The sequence below is a fragment of the Zootoca vivipara genome, chromosome 13 (assembly GCF_965207765.1).
Source record: "Zootoca vivipara chromosome 13, rZooViv2.hap1.1, whole genome shotgun sequence".
Taxonomy (NCBI): Eukaryota; Metazoa; Chordata; class Lepidosauria; order Squamata; family Lacertidae; genus Zootoca; species Zootoca vivipara.
Window position 1 is genome coordinate 52,638,515 of NC_142596.1, and position 20,114 is coordinate 52,658,628.

The 20,114-nt window shown below is 47.7% G+C and overlaps 1 protein-coding gene and 1 long non-coding RNA gene across 7 annotated transcripts in view; one reads left to right on the forward strand and one right to left on the reverse strand.

Moving 5' to 3' along the window:
- Positions 1–4,614, reverse strand: part of TNRC18 (trinucleotide repeat containing 18) — a 128,031-nt gene extending 123,417 nt beyond the window's left edge. For 5 of the 6 annotated variants that reach the window (XM_060282621.2, XM_060282617.2, XM_088657186.1 and 2 more), the window contains exon 1: positions 178–4,614. The gene's annotated coding sequence lies outside the window, so the exon portion shown is untranslated. The remainder of the gene's footprint in view (positions 1–177) is intronic. The other variant, XM_088657184.1, reaches the window with a different exon arrangement.
- Positions 3,317–12,668, forward strand: LOC148683728 (uncharacterized). The gene is made up of 2 exons (XR_015946886.1): positions 3,317–3,579; positions 3,704–12,668. It is a non-coding gene; the product is annotated as an uncharacterized LOC148683728 (long non-coding RNA).
- Positions 12,669–20,114: the final 7,446 nt, after the last annotated feature.

Below are 20,114 nucleotides of genomic sequence, written 5' to 3' on the forward strand. Positions count from 1 at the left end.
CCCAGGCGGGTTGCAGCGCCTGGGCAAGAAGGAAGGAGGGAGGGAGGGAGGGAGGGAGGGAGGGAGGAGTGTCTGTTCCGCTCTGCATGCTTACTCGGAAGTAAGCCGGCCTTAAACTCCCAGGGAGGAAAGCAAGCGCAGCATCGGCGGCCCGAGAGACTAGGCACGTTTACTCACGTGTAAGCTTCCGCCATGTACCCCCCCAAACCCTCTTCCGCAGGTAAGACTCTTGGCAACCGGGGACGGGGGACGGCGGGTGGGATGGAGAGTAAGGCGTCGCGCTGCTGCTTGCCCAGGCTTGGGAGCAAAGCGACCGGGGATGGGGCAAGGGCGCTCTGTATGGAGGGGCAGCTTACTTCCGAGTAAAAAGGCATGGATCGGGGCCGCAGAGCAGCTCAGCTTTGAGGCAGCAGCGCCCCTCCTTGCAGTCCGACTTAATGCCTGGGGGAGGGGTCGTCCCTCCGCCCCGGAGCTTGCTCAGCCCTCTATCCTCCCTCCCCCCAAGGCCCCAACTACACTTTTTAAGGACTTCGGATTTATCCTCACCCCCAAGAGAGAGGGGGGAGAACCCTTAACACTGGGCTTCTCTAGCTTGATCCGTTCTCACGCCGCTTGGTTGTGTCTACACGATCTCTCCGGCCAACAAACATCCCAGGCCTAGTCTTGGGAGCCTGGTGCTGGCGAGGCTGAAAAGGCGAGGATATTTTCAGTTGAGGTCTAGAAACGTGGCTGCGAGCCTGTGCACTGTGGCGTGGGAGTACTGCAATTGCCGGTGGACTTTGGGTCTCACTTCGGAGTAAACGGAGCTGGCTGTCGGGAGTCCAGTTTGAACACCCCCCCCAAAAAAAACCTCATTTCGCTTTGCAAAGCAGTTTGAACCAGGGCGACCGGAGGAACAAACTGGTTGCCTTTATAAACCGAATTGCAGGTAACATCTCGGAAGAAAACGAAAAGCAAAAAATATCCTATTTCCTGTTTTCGAGCTTGTTTTGGGTTAATAGGGTGATTTAGCTGTGATTCCTCTATTGAGAGGGAGATTAGGCTAGAGATGATCCCCGGAGATTCCTTTGAACTGTTCTAACAGAACCAGTACAATTTTAGAATACTCCGTATTTTTTGCTGTAGTGGATTAAAATCGCCCACCCCGCAAAACTACCCGAAGGAAAGAGATATGGAAGATACATTTTGCTTGGACCGGATATTTATTCTGCGTGTGTGAATTTAGAGAGTGTTTGCAATAATAAAAAACATTAAACAAAACAAAACAGAAATCGCTTTTGGACACATTTATTTGGATAGAGGGAAGGGAGAGAAATTGGAAGGGGGAGGGGAGACACCCTACCCTTACTTAATTCCTGCGTAAATGTTTTTTTTAAAAAACCAAAAAACACACACCTACCGTAGCAGTTTCAAACTGCCCCCGAAGCTCCAGCGAGGCAGTTTCTAGACTGCCCTCTTTGGGAAGGAAAGAGCGGGAGGGGGGGGGGAGAGAGAAAGCGACCGAAAATAGAAGCCGAAGAAGAAAAATGCAAACTTCTTTTAATGGGGTTTTTTTTTTTTTGGCCGGAGGGGGGGGGCGTTAAAACGTCGCGATGCAAAGGAGATAGCAACAAATAGCCAAGCTTGGTCTCTTCCCACCCCCCACCCCCCGGGCAACTGAAGGAGTGACGACTTTGCCTCGGGATTGAATGGATGGGATCCAAATTAGCGAAGGAGCAACAAGAGAATTGTTTTTTTTAAGGGGGGAGGGGAAAAGGAGGGGCAAGAGCCCCGCCGCCTGGGCAGAATGCAGAAAGGGGGAGGGCCCGCCCGCCCGCCTCATTTCCCACTCCGGTTTTCTTTTACAACGGGAACGGGTTTGCATGGAATTGTGTGTTGTTTTTTTAAGCCTGCAGATCTTTTAAAAATGTAGGTATTCCCCTCCCCCCCAAATTTTTTTGCAGGACGGAGCCCCCTCTCGAAGGTTGCATCAGATGCCCGGTTTTCCATGCAGCGGGGGTGCTTGGTCGGGTTTTTTTTGCGGGGGAGAGTGTATTTATTTGGCCCCATCTCTCTCTGGAGCAGAGCAAGCGTACAAGCCTGGATCCAGCCGAAGGACTTTTTTTTTAAAGCAACCCCCCCCGGTAATCTTTAATGTTTTCACACCCGGATCCTCGCCAGAAGCTGCAAGTTTTGATATGGGGGGGGAGAGAGAGAAGCTGTGCGATAAATCCTTGCTTCGTCAATAAAACAAAAGCGCCCCCTGTTTATTTCCCTTTTTGCAAAGCGCGTCCTTTTGCAACCCCCCCCCTTTAAAAATATATATAAGTGGTTCCCATCAGGCCGGGGCGCAAATCTGCATTTCATTACAGCGCCCGAGAGCCCATCCGGCCGCCTTCGCGACCCTCCCCGGGTTAGTGACCCACCCAGTCCCTCCTCCGCGTCTCCAGATTTTACTCCCCGGCCGGATCCTCCTGCGTGCTTCCTCCTCGGGAGCGAGGCCCGCCTGTCTCCCCTCCCGGATGGGTTTACTCGAAGGCAAGAAAGCGCTTGAGGATTGCACCAAGAAAAATACAGCTCTCGCGGGGGGGGGGGAGTAAGGGCCCGATCCTCTCCCCCGCCCGCATGCCATTTCCCGCTGCAAACAGCAATGCGGGGGGGGGGGGTGGAAGAGAGGCAGGTCGGGTCCCCACCCCGCGCGATCCCTCCCCCAGCTGCGGGAGGAGATTTTGCAATCCGGTTTTTTAAAAAATGCAGCAAATCCCAAATTGGGTCTGGTCGCCTCTGCGGCTGCAAAAAAAGAAGTTCCTACTCGCACAGAACCGCTCGCCGTCACTGCAAGGCTCCTGGCGGATCCCCCCCTCCACCTTTTGCATCTCTTAAAAAACAACACCCATTTTTTAAAAATTCGCTTTTCCCCCCGCCTGGTAAACAACAGCTGGGAGCCATCTTGGCAGCAGGGTGGAGTATGGGGGGGGGGGCAGAAGACGACGAAGAGACGTCTAAAAAGGAGCCTTATTGAAGATCTCTCTGCGCTTTTCTTGCCTTGCCTTGCCTCTCTCCTCCTCTTTCCCCGATTTCAGTATTTTTATATATATATTTAAAAACCTGCTTGCAACGCGCCGCTTTCCAGGTTAGTGTATGCAAAGAGCTGTCCGGCCAGGCTTGCAGTTGCGCGCCGAGCTTTTTCGGGGGAGGGGGGAGATGCTTTGCCGTAAGTATTTACACCAATTCGTCTGACTTTAGATGGAGGGAGGGAGCTGTTCTTCATTTTCACCATCTTCCCCCCCCCTCCAAACCCCGCAAAAATAGCACATAATTCCCTTTCCCATCCCACCAAGATCTGTGAAACATTGTGTTTACTTTTAACAACGAGGAATGTTGCTGGTGGTTTTTGCAACAAACTGTCCATCCCAATATGTATATATATATATATTTTTCTCCTCCTGAATAGATCGATCGATTCTCCTCCCAATTAGGTTTGTCCATCCTGAAGTTGCAGATGTATCCCCCAAACCACCCAAAAAAAGCCTATTTAACAGCACAGCCTGTGAATGTTTACTCGGAAGTAGACCCTATTGTGGCTCAGTATACTCTCCGGTAAGTGCAGAGGATTGCAGACCTAAGGATTTCTTTCTCACCCCCCAACTCACCCCCCCCAAAAAAACCAGATTTAATTTAGCATTGACTGGGTTCTTCTTCTGCCCTTTTGTCTTATATACAGTAGATGTCCAGGGCTAATACATCTTGAGGAATCGTAAATGCATTAATTTAGGAAGCTGCCTGGATCACAAAATAGTAAAAAAAAAAAAAAATCTCCCCCCCCCACCACTTACCAAAGGTCGTTCTAACCTTGAAGCAAGCTTTTAAACACACACACACAGAGAGAACACTCCCCCACCTTCCAGATTCTCACCCCATGGAAGCTTTGGGGCTGCAACCCTACATCTGCTTTCCTGTGTGTAAACCCTATTGAAATCACATTTTTCCTTTTAATAATAATAATGATTAAAGAATGCTTAACTGCACAAACATATAATTGCCTACAGAAACACATTAGTGAGTTTGTAGTGGTGGTGTTGCACTACTTTCACTGCTGGTAGCACTTTCACTATGTCGTCTATCACCAGTTTACACTACATTCCTATTAAATTTACAAGTCTTCGTTTCTTGTTTTTTCTATTAAATAATTTAAAAAAATCACACCCCAAGTCTCACGTGTTATAGTTTGCAGTTGTGTGTGTGTGCGTGTGCGTGTGATTAGATTAGCAATGCTGCTTCTTACGAAAATAAAACATTTTACAGTACTTGCTGTTTTTTTAAGCAGTTGGTGGTTAGATGGAAAGCTTTTGGGAACGTGTTTTTTTTTGCAGGCACCACCCTTGTGCTAGCAAAGAAGAGGGAAAGAGGGGGGGGGCTGTTTCACAAATTATTTCTAAAAGATCAATAGCGCAGTCCTGTTCATGTTTACTCAGGAGTCGGACCCATTGCAAGTGTATGTACTAACTAGAACTAAGTCCTTAGACAGAGAGGAACCTTGAAATATTTATTTATTAGAATTGCCTGCCTTAACGAGGTAGGAAAGGGGTTAGAAACAGTCAAGGTCTCCCCCCCCCCCCGTGCGCTTGTTTTTTCTTTGTATTAAAGCTTTCATGTGTAAGATCAAAGTCTTTACCCATGTGTCCCCCTTGCTTTATAAAGCTTGCCAGTTTTAAACCTGTGGGTTACAAAGCTTTTCCGATTTTGACCCCCTTCCTAAAAAAAGGAAAATTCTCAACTGTAGCCTGCCGATTTTGTCCCAGTTTATGGAAATAACCATAAACTATTTTGGCTCTGACGGTATTTTATGTGTTCTCCCCCATCCTTCCAACAGACAACTTGATTTATTTAAATAGATGTTGTGGCAAAGGTGTGGGGCATCTTCCTCGGCAACAATTGGGGAATCTTTTAGGGCTTGGGGATTTCCCCGATGGGCTCGGTGGATGATATATGGGTTTTCTGGTCCCTGTGCCCATGTTTTAAGACTCGGATGCAGCAAGCGGGTGTTGACACTTCACCCATTTGGGCGTTCAGCTGCTGAAACCCAAATATAGCTTGCCTAAGAAAGGGGGGAGTTGGGTCTAAATATTTGGCTGTGTGTCTGCTGGGTCACAGGCCTCAGTGGGTCGATAGCCAGATACTGATATATGCATTTGCACAAGCTGGCATAAATGGCAATATGATCTTACAGAGTTTCCTTTTGGCAACGCTGGGCTGTTGTAACCACCTGATTTAAAAGCCCAGTTCTGGGCAGGGAGGACTCTGGCCTTAAGGAGGATCCTCCCCCCCCCCCAAAAAACCCCACCAATGATGTAAAACTTTAAATTTCCCAACTGGATATCTTGGACCCCAAATTTTTTTTGCTGGAGAGCAGGGTAAGGAAGGCCTTGTTTCCCTTGTGGCCTCATGGAGCGCTGGCTCGATGGGCAGCCATGGCATCTCCCTGTTGAGCCAGGAGAAGACACAGTCCTTCAGCTGCCTCCTGAGAGACCCATCGCGTTTCCTGCCAGGAACTGAATAGCAGAACTGAATTGCTCCCCAACCCATTCTATCACATCAGCAACTGCATAAGCAGGTGGGGCTGAGAGGTGGCAGATTTGGCGCAAGGTCACAGCGAGCTGCTTCCCTGGGTGTGGGATTTGAACCCAGGCCTCCCCAGTCCCGGCCTTACATACTGACCATTGCACCACCCTATTGCTCCCTCCAGGGTTTGGGGGCAAGTCCTGTATGCAGCAGTTGGCTTTGAACACCTTTTCACATGCTGTCTTTGGCTTAACATGGGTGGGCTAAGAAAGGGGGGGGATATTCATATCTGTTACACCTTTCGTTGGGAAAAGAGAGCCATTTGCAATCTTCCCTTGTTGCAGCGTGTACCTGCAGTATACTCTGTACAAAAGCTTGTTTTGCAAAGACTACGAAAGCTGGTTTTGCAAAGACGTCGGGTGTTTTTACAAAAGCATTTCTATTTTATTCCTGGCCAGCACCAGTTAAAACACACAGAAACTATCCCTCTGAAGCAATGTCAGTTCCCTTTCATTTATAACACTGCAAGTGGGAAGCACTTATTTTAATCTGCTGCCCCAACAATCAGAGGTTTTGAAAATCTTGGAACGGTAAAATGGAGTTGGACTCCCAAGGGTCATCTAGTCCAGAGTCCCTGACAGGTGGCCATCTGACCTCCGAAAAAGGACTTTTTCCTTCCTTCCCTTTGTAAGGCATCTTGTGCAGGTTGCTATTCTGTTAACCACAAGACCCACCAGCAACGGCTTCCTCCAACAGGATGAAGCAAACACACAACACTGAACAGGAATCCTTGGTCAAGGTCAAGGCTTTTTCACACAGGGAGGCCCATTATAATTTCTCAATGCCCCCCCCAAGCCTTTTTTCTGCAGGTGGATTGCCCAGCAGAGCTGGTAACAGAAGATGCTGCTATTTGAGCAGAGTTTCTCATCTGCGTTGTAAAAAGGGTGGGGCTGCAGAATTTGCAAACTTTGACCATCAAGTTCCTCGGTGCATAGGGGAGAAGGCCCAGCTCAGTTGCCTTCTGTGCGGTCATTACTATGATTGCACCTCCCAACACTTTGCATTGATATGAACTACGGTGCCCGCAACAGTGTGGGCAGTTCCTTCTTCCAGAAAGTCACGTTTCCACCAAACATTATTGCTGTTATTAATCATTTTTGCAGAATTGTTTCTGTTTGCAGATTTAATTTTTTGTACATGTTTTTATTTTTAAAATAACAGATGCAACCATATATATTAAAAATGCACAAAGTATTCCAGACAGGCAGACTGTTAAGTCATGCAGGTAACAACACAGGGCGCAAAGCCTCCAAGTTTCTCCATGCATTGTAAAACATCAGTATGAAGGTGCAAAGGAAAATATTCACATGACATCAGCTAGGATAAGTTGAAAATGAAAAACTGCTCAGCATTTTACAGTTTGTTGATGAGCGAAGATGACAAACATCCACTATGCCCTTATCCAGGCTTCCTCAACCTCGGCCCTCCAGATCTTTTGAGACTACAATTCCCATCATCCCTGACCATTGGTCCTAGCTAGGGATCATGGGAGTTGTAGGCCAAAAACATCTGGAGGGCCGAGGTTGAGGAAGCCTGCCCTTATCCCTGCACTCCTGGAGGAAGGGTGAGGTGTAAATTTAATAAATTATTTCAGAAAATGTAACAGTTTAATAAAGCAGCCTTTAGAAGGGTTCAAAGTTTTACCCTTTTTGGTTTGTTTTTTGTTCCGCTCCCCCAAAAAACACCCACAATTATTAAAAGTAGTTAGGAATGCAATGGACTCTCAGGCACCGCAAGATCGTTTCTGAAATCTGCAAATTGCTTCATACTTTTTGAAAATGTGACTAAGACTACTCAGAGCTGTTGAGAGTCCTCCAGTGACTGAGGGGTAATCCTAAACCTGCTTACTCTGAAGTAAGTTCTACTCAGAACAGTGGCATTTACACCCAAATAAAATAACATAAAATCATAGAGCTGGAAGGGGTCCCTGAGAGTCATATGAGACTGAAGCCCAAGGTTTTGTGGAATGGACTTGAACCAGCTCAGTTTCCTTCTTTATGGAACAATTTCCTTAAACTTCATTGTAAGCCGTGCTCTTTCAATCAATCTGAACCTCTTTGGTGAGAATCCTGATTTCCTTCCGATTTTATGTATTCTACCGCAGTTCAAGCTCTGGGCCTGAACCATTCTCTGTGCAAAGTGGGGGCTCTGTCACTGAGCCCAGAGGACTGAGCAGTGTCCTCGAGAAGCCCCAATAAAATGAACCACGGATTGCTGGGAAGAACCAACACTTCCTGAAGCAACCTGCAATCTCATTCCCAGGATGGCCTCACCGGAGTGTCTCCCTCTCTACACACACCTGTTTCTGCATTTGTACAACCTAATACAGCTGAGCAGCCGTTGTTCAACACGCTCCGCTCTTCCTCGTTCAGGGTTAAGCGATTTGCGTTTGCCTGGCAAGCTGATAGGATCACATCACGTTGCAGCGTGTGGGCAAACAGAATTTTCCAGCGATTTCTCATCAGCTCAAAATGTCCAGCCTCTCAGAGAGCCGGCTTAGTGGGGGAAGGACAGGAGCTTTACGTCTGAGATTACTCTCTAGTTGCCCAGGTGAGATGAACCACACAGTTGGGAAGACCTTTGAAACCAGCCCATCCCATAGCTGCCAAGTTATCCCTTTTTTACAGGGATTTTCCCTTATGCTGAATAGGCTTCCTCGCAAGAAAAAGGAAAACTTGGCAGCTATGGCCCATCCTGAACATCTTTCCTGCTTGCTTCCTATTCGTAACACACACACACACACGCACACACACACACACACACACACACACAGAGAGAGAGAGAGAGAGAGAGAGAGAGAGAGAGAGAGAGAGATTCTCCTGCCTTCCATTTCTTAATTGCCTGCCAAAAAATTCAACCAGGGGTTTTCTTCCCAAACTAGGCTGGGGAGAGTACAACTACGCTCTTATTTCCACAAACATTCCTCCATCCTGCTGTGCATTTGATACAGAATTTGCTTTTGAGCTATAAATCCCTGGGGGGGGGGGGGCTGGGAAAAGCAAGAGGATGAGAGAATCTGCAGTCACACTTCCAGAATTCGAGAGAGTGCTGGGTGTGCACATTTTTTTGTGTTGTTGCATCGTTAATGTGCCATTTTTCAAGGCACGGTGAGAGATATACTGTTAAGGGGAAGGCACAGATTTCTAACTTGGAAATCTGCATTGTTTAAAGCCATGTTTGTGCTGGCTGGCGGGAGAGCATTGATTCCCCCCCCCCTTGCTGATGAATCCTTTAAAAGAAAAGCCAGTTTCAAAAGAAAAGGGTACTATTAAAAGAGAGAGAGAGAGAGAGTAGGGGGGGTGTTTAACCTATTCCCTCCCCAAGGCACCAGTTGATTAGAGAAACCAAGATCAGAGCGCCCTGGAAAATTCATACCAGCTGAAGTTTGCTTGGACTTTTAGCTGGAAAGCGACAGATTTCTAAAACCAACCATGGTCTGAATATGCAAGATGCGCTGAGATCCAGCCATTTGTAAAGGGCAGAGAGAAGGGATGGGAAAAGGCTGCAAGTGGGCCCTCCATACAATGTTTATGTTTTATCCGTTTAAAAAAGACGAAATTTTAAGTACATGTATCTGCAATAAGGTTCCATCGAGCTGAAAGAGCCTCTGCGTGGGCTTGAGCAAGCAGCTAGCTCTCAGTGTGCCTACTTCAGAGGGGTGGTGTGAGGACAGCTCTGAGCTCTTTGGATGAAAAGCAGGATATAAATGTGATACACAGGAGAGAGAGAGATCTGGCCTGAGGAACTTTCAGTCTTATAGGTAAGGAAATGTTGCCCTAATAAAGGGGCAAGTGTGAGCAAATGCATCGATCCTTTAAAATAAGAAACATCTGGCTGCAATATTCGCATGCGAAGATTGTCATTTTTAAAAAGAATAGCATTGTCTGTTTTAAAAGCTACAGGTGTGGGCATTGCTGGATTTACATATAAGCTAAAGAAGCTATAGCTTAGGACCCCACTAAGAAAAACAACAACTTGATGTACATTTCCAAAATATAAGCTAAAAAACAAAATTAAACCTACCTAGAGCAACAGTGTTTTGTGTTGTGTAGGCTCCTATAATGTAAGTCATGGGCCCCACCTGCTCGCCTGCTCCCTAAAATATCCCTGGTTTGCTCCTTTCTATATATAGGGTGCCTACATTCTGCATGGACAAATGGCAACATGTGCAAATGGCTTGAGATACCTATGAGGTCCATCAATGACCATATAGCATATATTCAACACAGAAAAACAGCAGCAATTTGTGGTTGACAAAGGACAGCTGGACATAGAAAGGGCCCCATTACCTTCAGGAGCCGAGGGCCTCATCCAACCTACATCCAGCCCTGGGTGTGGGCTCACATATATGCACACAGACACCCACAGCCTCGAGGTTGTGCTTGCCTCTTGCAAAGTCTTCCACTTCCACTGGTGCCCAACAAATTATTTGAGAACAGAAAGGAAGTTATAATCTCTGACGCAGCTTTGGAGACAGAAGCGAAAAAAAACTGTCCAGGAAATGTAATCGCAGGTGCGATTCTGCAGAGAGGCCCAAAGGCCTTGGTTTTTTCATTTAATTGAAGAGAAGAAACTAGCTTGAGGGAGAGAGAGGGAGAATGAATGATGTCCTAAGTTGCAAAGCATACGAAAACTAATGTTTGTTCCGCACATGCAGATGAGCAAAGGTTACAACCTGAGTGTCTAATGTTTTGTTGTGCTGGGAGGCGTTCTCTCACTCAGACACTGTGCACTTCTGTTCTGTTCAAGAGTGTGATGGGGAAGCAGAGCTCCAGGGGTCTATCATAGAAGCAGGGGCGCTCGCTTTGGGCTGGGCTCCTGTTCTCTCTTGCATGGCACTCTTCGCAGCCTGTGTTTCGACCATGGAGGGTGCAAATGGCCTGCTTTCTCCCTTGCAATTGGTGTGCTTCAGACTATGTGGGGGACAGAAGCTGGGATACAGGACTTGGGGCTGGCCCTATCATTGGGCAGCATGAGGCCGACAGGGCGGCGGCAGCAGCAGCAGCAGTAGCAACACCCTGGCTGTCCCTCCTCCTGAGCGCAGAGGCTTGCAACCTTCTGTTGGAGGGGAGAGCTGTGTGTGGCACTTGGTCTCTCTTGCCTAATGGCAGGGCAGGGCCTGACCCAAGCAAAAAGCGCAATATATAAATAAAGACAGTCCTTCAGGGCCTTTGGGACACATTTTTGATGATCTGCTTTGAAGGGGAACTGCGAAAACATTCAGTTTTCATGGTATTTGGAGCATTTTGCAAGTAGGAGGGACAGTTTTTATGTATTTATAAGGTTCAGAAGTGGGCATCCCAAATGATCATGGGGGTGGAGCAAATAAAGGTTTCTGTGTTTGGGACTTTTTAGTTTAGAGAAAAGGTGAGTTAAAGGCGACTTCCTGAAAGTTTGTAAAATTATGCCTGGCATGGAGAAAGTGGTTAGAGATTTTTTTTCCCTCCCTTTCTCACCGCACCAGAACTCGTGGACATCCAATGAAGCGGAATGCTGGAAGATTCAGGAAAGTCATCCATGCAATGCAGAGTTAACCTGTAGAACTCCCTCTCACAGGAGGCAGAGAGGGCCAGCAACTTGGGTGGTTTTAACAGAGGATTAGACAAATTCATGGAAGAGGAGAGGTCTATTGAGGCAGCCATGCTTTTGAATACTAGTTGCTGAAAACCACAGGAAGGAAGAGGGCTCTTGTGCGCAAATCTGGCTTGCTGGTTTCCCATAATGTGCACCTGGTTGTTGTGGGAATGTTCAGGGAGGCAGGAGAGGATATATTGTTCATTTATATCCTTCCTAACTTGCGCTAGCAAGTTCTATAACTTAGCAGAATTTTGCATTCCTCTTTTAAACGCACAGCAGATAACTGGTTGCAGGCTTGTTTAAACCTCTCACTATTACGTTCCTGGTAAAGGTAAAGGTAAAGGGACCCCTGACCACTAGGTCCAGTCGTGACCGACTCTGGGGTTGCGCGCTCATCTCGCATTATTGGCCGAGGGAGCCGGCGTATAGCTTCCAGGTCATGTGGCCAGCATGACAAAGCCGCTTCTGGCAAACCAGAGCAGCACATGGAAACGCCGTTTACCTTCCCACTGTAGTATTTTGACATGCTTTCGAACTGCTAGGTTGGCAGGAGCTGGGACCAAGTAACGGGAGCTCACCCCGTCGCAGGGATTCGAACCGCCGACCTTCTAATCAGCAAGCCCTAGGCTCAGTGGTTTAACCCACAGCGCCACCTGGGTTCCTTGTAAGATTCCTGGGTTCCTGGTAAGTCCCCATATATCCTTCTTAAAAGAATAAGCATCCCACAATCTTGTTTAAAGTATATAAAAGAGGTTTACTCGCATCATCAGTTCACAGTTTGATCCCAGAAGGCAGACTTAGTTACAAAGTATATACATGTGGATCTATCCCATATGGGGATAACCCCAGTGTCCTCTGTTGGCTGGAAGCCAACAGAGCCATTCTAGCTAAAAGCTGCTCCAACGACAGAGGAGTAAGAGAGGGTGTGCTGTGTGCCTTGTCCTTTTGTTACCTGCACAGGTAAGGTCACGCCCACCTCTAGTCACTTGCAAGAGGACAGATGCTCCAGGCCAGGAGAAAACAGGAAGTTTTTGACTGGCTGGACCAAACATTCCCCTGCATGTCCACTCTAGGAAAACAAAGAATGTTGTACTTGACTGCTACTTATGTATCACATCCCGCAGCTGTTGCCACCTGTCTGTCTTGAGAAACAATGGAGTGCACTTCTGGGGGTGAAGTCAAACCGCTGCATTAACAGCACTGAAGTGGCCTCCCCGGGCCACAAGCCCAGGCAGTGTCCTGTGCTGTCCAGACAAGAAGAACGCGCACCCCCCACCCCACCCCACTTCGCTGAGATGCTCAAAGGAAATCGGAGCAACATGTTCATGCATCTGGTTGTCCCTTGTGAGAACAGGATGCTGGACTAGATGGGCCACTGGCCCAATACAGAAGGCTCTACTTATGTTCCAATTAGTCTGAAAAGTTGGCACTGGTATATAGCTACTGGTGTTTTTTTAAAAAATAAATAAAGGAAGAATACTTTTCCTAAAGACAACATTAAATAAAGAACAAGGCCCAGAGAAAACTGTTTAAAGACCATGGCAGCCCCATAATGCATCACAATTAGTTATCCTTTCTGTCTGACCTTTTTGGCCAAAATGGATCAATAAAGGGACAGCAGGAAACTGCAGGAATGAGAAGAGAATTGTGTTATGCTTAAATTTTTCCCCCAGGGACTCTGAGGCTGAAGTTCGCGGCACAACATTGTCTCAAAGCCTTGCTAGGTGGGTTTTTGCTGCAGTGGCTGCTTTGGGAGGGGAGAAGGGGGGAGGCAGAGAATGCTTTGATGGTGGGATTTTGGATGAAGGGCAGCCTGGTGTCCTCTGCTCGCTCGTATCAAATGTATTTCTGATTATATGGAAGCCGAAGCACGAAAAACAGCAAGAGATATGCATACAAATCTGAAAGCCGAATGCCTTTTGCATATCTTATCAATCTGCTGTGCACTTAAAACTGGGACTCTCACGGCCATTGCGAATCTGAAAAATCTGATTAAAAACAATAAACAAAACCAAAACAAACCAGCACCCGCAAGGAGCTTGTGTTCACCTAGGAGAGAGCTTGGATATGAGCTGCTGACCATTCCCTGAGCAATGTCACAAGTTGCCGTCAAGAAATGAAACGAAACCTTTGGCGTGGGGGCTGCTCCCAACAGGAAAAGGTAAAGGGTAAAGGGACCCCTGACCATTAGGTCCAGTCGTGACCGACTCTGGGGTTGCGCGCTCATCTCGCATTATTGGCCGAGGGAGCCGGCGTATAGCTTCCAGGTCATGTGGCCAGCATGACAAAGCCGCTTCTGGCAAACCAGAGCTGCACACGGAAATGCCGTTTACCTTCCCGCTGTAGCGGTTCCTATTTATCTACTTGCATTTTGAACTGCTAGGTTGGCAGGAGCTGGGACCAAGCAACGGGAGCTCACCCCGTCACAGGGATTCGAACCGCCGACCTTCTGATCAGCAAGCCCAAGAGGCTCAGTGGTTTAACCACAGCGCCACCTGGGTCCCAACAGGAAAAGCAAGGGTCTAAATTTGGGAGGCAGGGCCACAGCGCAGTGAAAAGAGGACATGCAGAAGCTCCAAGGTTTCACTGCTGGGATTGCAGTGGATAAACCATCTGGTCGCCTGTGGGAGAAGAGCCTTGTCGCCCTGAGACACCTTGGAGAGCCCTCTGCCACCCAGAGAAGACCAGTAAACACAGGAAGGAGATCCCATTTCTGCCACCTGCATTGCCAAGATCACACCCACCCCCAAGCACTTAGTTTTCTTTTCCAGGTGGCACCAAACGTGCTGAGCCTATGGGACATGCTCAGTGCTCATTGGACTGAGGACTTTGTGCATGCGCACGAAAGCTCATACCAATGACAAACGTAGTTGGTCTCTAAGGTGCTACTTGGAAGGAATTTTTTTAATTTTGTTTTCAGGATGTGTTGTGTGCTGATGCCCCCATCTTGTTTCTGCTTGTTTCTCCAACGGAAATAGGAACACCCTACCATACCTTCCAATATTTCTCCAATGAAAATAGGGACGTCCTAAGGAAAAGCGGGACAAGATGGAGCAAGCTTGTTTTCTCCTGCTCTGGAGGGTAGGACTCGAACCGACGGCTTCAAGTTACAAGAAAGGAGATTCCGACCAAACATCAGGAAGAACTTTATGATGGCAAGAAGTGTTGGACAGTGGAACAGAAGTCCACTCAAAAGGTTGTGGCCTCTCCTTCCTTGGAGGTTTCCAAGCAGAGGTTGAATGGTCAGCTTCTGTAAATCCAGGACTGTCCCTGGAAAATAGGGACACTCAGAGGGTCTGAAGTTGGGGTTCTTCCTCGGAGTGCAGATGACCTGAGATGCATCCCAATCTCAAGTGAAAGTCAAGAAGATAATTCTGGGATTGAGGGAAAGTGTGTGTGTGTGTGTGTGTGTGTGTGTGTGTGAGAGAGAGAGAGAGAGAGAGAGAGAGAGAGAGAGAGAGAGAGAGAGAGAGAGAGAGCGTTCTCTAGGTTCCAAGACATTTCATCCCAAGGCAGCTGAGTGTACCTTAATATGCATGTAAAAGTGTGTGTGTGTGTATGTCCCCCCCCCCGTCTCCCACATGGAAAATATTTGCAACTGCCTTTGCCATTTGAAGGATTCGTTGCCAGGGACATTTCAAGGTGATACGCAAGTGCTGTGTTTGGAAGATCACAGAGCATCAACGCGGCAGGAGACAGAGAGAATGAAAGTTGAAAAGTTACCTGCCTCCTCCTCTTCCTCCTCCTCCTCCTCCTCGTGCTGTGCCTTTGCTGCGTCCTTCTTAAAATTCGCCTCCTCCATTCACTGCCCTTTTAAACAAGCAGGAATCTCTCTCTCCCCCCCCCCTCTGTGAACTGGAAAATCCAGATCTGCCTTATCGGCAAATTTGCTGTATCTGAGAAAGAGGCCTTCTTGAATGCTCTGGAAAATACAGGCAATTTCTGCCCAAGGTTAGATTTCAGAAGGCACCTCAAAATAACACGAAATCAAACATAACGTTGGAGTGGGGGGGGGAGGAGATGGCATTCTTTGCAAAGGCAATGAGCACCTGTTTGTCTGAGAAGGACACTTGTTTAAATAAAAATGCCTGTTTAGAAGATGATGAGCTGCTCTGGTCCCAGTTTCATAGCAGTAATAAAAAGATAAACCTTGGTAGGGAGGGAGGGAGGGAGGGAGGGAGGGAGGGAGGAAGGAAGGAAGGAAGGAAGGAAGGAAGGAAGGAAGGAAGGAAGGAAGGAAGGAAGGAAGGAAGGAAGGAAGGAAGGAAGGAAGGAAGGAAAAGCTGGGAAACATTTTTACCATGCTACAAGATAAAAATATAAATCTAGTGATTCAGAGTTCTCAGATTTGGTTAACTGAAAGATTTATACCCCACATTTAGCCTATTTAGGATTCCCTAAATAGGGAATTCACTGGAAGGACAGATCGTGAAGCTGAGGCTCCAATACTTTGGCCACCTCATGAGAGGAGAAGAATCCTTGGAAAAGACCCTGATGTTGGGAAAGATGGAGGGCACTAGGAGAAGGGGATGACAGAGGATGAGATGGTTGGACAGTGTTCTCGAAGCTACGAACATGAGTTTGACCAAACTGCGGGAGGCAGTGGAAGACAGGAGTGCCTGGCGTGCTCTGGTCCAGGGGGTCACGAAGAGTCGGACACGACTAAACAACAACAACAAGGATTCCCAGGGTGGCTTAAGGGCAATGCAAAGTCCCCAAATTGTTATTCAAACAAAAATGTGAACATACCTAGTCACTGCCTCTCTGATTAGCCTACCTCACAGGGTTGTTGTGAGCAGGGAGACCCATGCATATGCAATTATAAAGATATCTGTATAAATTGTGTGGGTTTGGGGTGCCATCCTAGATGATGCCCTGAACCCCTTCTGAGTCTTGGGCTCCTGAATCTGTGGAGACAGAAGGTAGGAGAGAAAGCTTGCCAAACCAGTCCTTTTGCCCAGGCAATGGCTGTGGATGACTATTTAAGCCCCATGATTCACATGACTGAAGAATTTCTCTGTGCCATAGGATGAATGGGTGGACCTTTCACTTGCTCTCACCTAGCTGCCAGGTAGAGGCCAATAGCCGGAGAGGAGGGTGAGAGGAAGCTGGGAGCAGGGTGGAAGCTGGAGATACAGTGACCTGCTAGATCTGTGCTGGATCCCAAGCCGCAATTCATAGAATCGTAGAGTTGGAAGGGATCGCCAGGGTCAACACAACCCCCTGAAATTCAGGAATCTCAACTAGAGCACCCACGACACATGCTCCTCCAACCTCTGCTTCAAAACCTCTAAGGAAGGAGAGTCCACCACCTTCCAGGGGAAACCGTTCCATTTTCAAACAGCTCTTACTGTCAGAAAGTTCTTCCTGAAATTGAGTCAGAATCTCCTTACTTGTCCCTTGAAGCCATTGGTTCGAGTCCTGCCCTCCAGAGCAGGAGAAAACAAGCTTGCTCAGTTTTCCATGAGCCTTTCAGATATTTGAAGATGGCTATCATATGTCCTATCAGTCTCCTCTTTTTCCAGGCTGAACATCCCCAGCTCCTTCAACCGTTCCTCATAAGGCTTGGTTTCCAGACCCATGACCATGTTGGTTGCCCACATGTTCTGGCGGGTCAATATCCTTCTTAAATTGTGGCACCCAGAGCTGACAACAGGACTCCAGGTGTGGTCTGACCAAGGCAGAATAGAGTGGGACTATTACTTCCCTAGATCTGGGCACTAGACTTCTGTTGATGCAGCCTACAATAGCACGAGATTTTTTTTCTTTTTTTGCCAGAAAGGCCCTCAGCGCTGGATCTCAGTGTCCAGGTAGAGCGAGAGCCTCCTAATCTCAGGGTCATGGGTTCGAGTCCCACGGTGGGCAAAAGATTCCTGCATTGCAGGGGGTTGGACTAGATGACCCTTGTGGTCCTTTCCATCTCTACAATTCTATGATTCGACGAAGCACTGGTTATGACACGATAAAGAAAGGTTGTGTTTGAAGGCTCGATTTAGGCTTAGCAGCATCTCTGTTTGCCTCTTTAGCACTGAACAGGAAACAAAGGGCAATCGGGTTTTCCATGGACTGCTGTTTGTTCCAATTTAGCACTAAAGAGCAGGTTTTCTGGGGGAAAGTGGCAAAGCAAAGGCAGAACCTCTAGGAGCCATGCTTACTAGTTACAGGACAAGCAGAAGTGTGGACAAACCCCATGTCTTGTTTTCTTCCTGAACCCCATGCCAGGAAATGTAGCAGCGGTGTTTTCCTTGTGGATAGGAAATGCAAAGCTACAAAGGTAACCATCCTCCCCCCCCCCCCCGGTTTGTGCTTTCTGGCTAGGATAAGGATTCAGAGCTGCCCTCCTCAACTATCTCATTTTATGTTCACCCCTTACTCCTGAGCAAATTTAATTAAGAGTCGCCCAAAGTATTTCCATGGGAGAATTTCATTTGTCAATGCCATGGCGCGCCTTAACACTTGCAAGCTGTGAAGTTTTCAGCAGCTGCAGGAAGCTGCTTAGTTTTAAGTAAAACCATTCATTCCTATTCTTGTGCCCCAATGAAAGGATGTTACCCCTGAGGGGGAATAATCCCGCTGTATGAAATGTCACAAAAAGGGAATTTGCCTTGGCCACAGCAGGTCTCTCAATGAATACAATGTGGATGGGAAATAAGCATTCATATCTATGGCTTCCTCTCTCTCTCTCTCTCTCTCTCTCTCTCTCTCTCTCTCTCTCTCTCTCTCTCTCTCTCTCTCTTCTCATTGAGGACTGGCCTCATGATAAGTCACTGTGCAAGAAGCAGAGGCTATTACTTTCATTTTAACCCACACATAGAATCACTTACTGGGTCCCTCATGCCATTTATTTTAAACTATTTATAAGCCGTCTTGCTGAGCAAAACTCAAAGCAGCTTACACAATGGCCAATTAAAATTACAGCTTCAACGATATTTAAAAGATTTGAAAAACAATTTCTACAAGACACCCACACAGCATTAATGAACCACCTGAAAACTCCCACAAACCCACATGCAGCTCAAAATTTAAAGTGCGGTTTCAGTGGAGCCACTGGCTACAAGAAGCACCATAACAAAAGTTGGATTCCACTTCCCATCATTTTAAATCAACCACAGTTTGTCAGGTCTCCTGAAGCTGAAACCACTGGCCATGCTGGCTACTTGTGATCTAGGCAGGGTAAGGAATTGAAGTTCTTCTGGGGGCTTCTACACCTGGAGACAGGCAATGGGAGGTTTAAAATGTCATACTCAACCCATAGTTTATTGTAAAATACAAAAGCTTTGGGTTCTGCCCTCCCCAAAGCCTTCTTTGCCAGCACAGTAGTGAGAAGGTTGGAAGCATCTATTTTAAATGCATCTGTTTGAACCAATGAACTGTGGTTTATATTGTTTCCTTCACACATGCCGAGATCAAATGGTGCTTTTTAGCCCGGCATGGTCAGATAAATCATAGTTAGAACTAACCACAGTGACCGGAACAGGAGAACCAACAAACAGTGGTTGGTTTAAACCAGTGCTTCTTTCCCCCCCCGGGGGGGGGGTAAGCAGGGGTACGCATACCCCTAAACATTTTGTGAATCTTGGTACTTTAGTCCATTTACTGTATTTGTTTTTCCCAATTTGAACTATAAAATGGTGGTTTTCTTGAGTCAAAATGAGAGTACCCCTAAACATTTTTTAGGGGGGAAAGCACTGGTTTAAACTGGAAACTGATGTGGTGAAGAAGAGGGAGGGGAGGGCAGGCTCACCCAAACATCTGGACCAGGTCAATACTTCCAACCCCCGAGTAAGACTAGAAAGTAGGATTCCTATTAACATTGACCCCCTGACCTGGTTTCCCCCACTGAGCAGCTACAAGCTGTCATTCAAATTTCCCGAAACACCCCAGAATGGCACTATGCTGGGCGCACTGGAGCATTGTGGGAAAATCTTAAAGGACGTCTCAGTGCTGTTGGCCATTGCAATCAGGTAGGCCCATAGCCAGGGAGCAGGACTTATCTCTTCACACCTGGATGGAGCAATGCCACTGTCCGGTCGGCGGGCGGTTGAAGCCCTGGCTGAGGACGTCAGGACCAGAGGCAAGATGGTGGTGTAGAAGCAGGAACAGGTGCAGGGCTGAGGGTCCAGCAGCAGGCAGTCACAGGGTCAAGGAGCAAGGCAGAGGCGAAGGTCTGGGGGGTCGAGGAGCAAGGCGTCGGCAAGGCGAAGGTCCGAGGGTCGAGGATCAAGGTGTCAGCAAGGCAAGGGTCGAGGAGCAAGGCAAGGGTCCAAGGAGCAAGAGGCCAGATGCAACCAGGCAGGGATAGCATTGCTGTGGCAAAGAGCTGAAGGGAAATGCTGAGCTTTTATCCCTCCCAGCTCCTGCCACCAGGTGCAGTGAGGTATCAAGTGGCCTCACCTGAGTGACCACTCCTTGCCTCTCCAGCACAAGCTGAGGTCTTCACCTGTGAGGCCACTCCTTGCTTCTCCAGCACAAGCTGAGGCAGGCCCCAGTCCTGCAAAGCACTATAGGCCCCAGAGCCTGACTCCTGCCCATACTCCTGACAGCAATCTCTGCTGGGGCAGTTAACCAGAAAATGTGGACCGCCATGATGTTGCTAGACTACAACTCCTGCCAGCGCCCCTGCTGCCCACTGGGTGCTCTGCCCTACCGAGGCTAACAACATCTCGAGAGTCCGTGGTATCCCTGGCACATCCCTGGTTTAAAGAAAAGGCAGTTAAGAGATGACATGATAAAAGTTTATGCACGGCATAGAGAAAATGGACAGAAGTGGGGAAATCCCCCTAGTCTCTCCTAACAGTAGAACTCATGGGCATCCCAAATGGAGCTGAATACTGGAAGATTCAGAACAGAGAAAAGAAAGTCGTTCTTCATGCAGCGCATCGTTTATCTATGGAACTCTCTCCTGCAGGAGGCAGGGATAGTCACCCACTCGGATG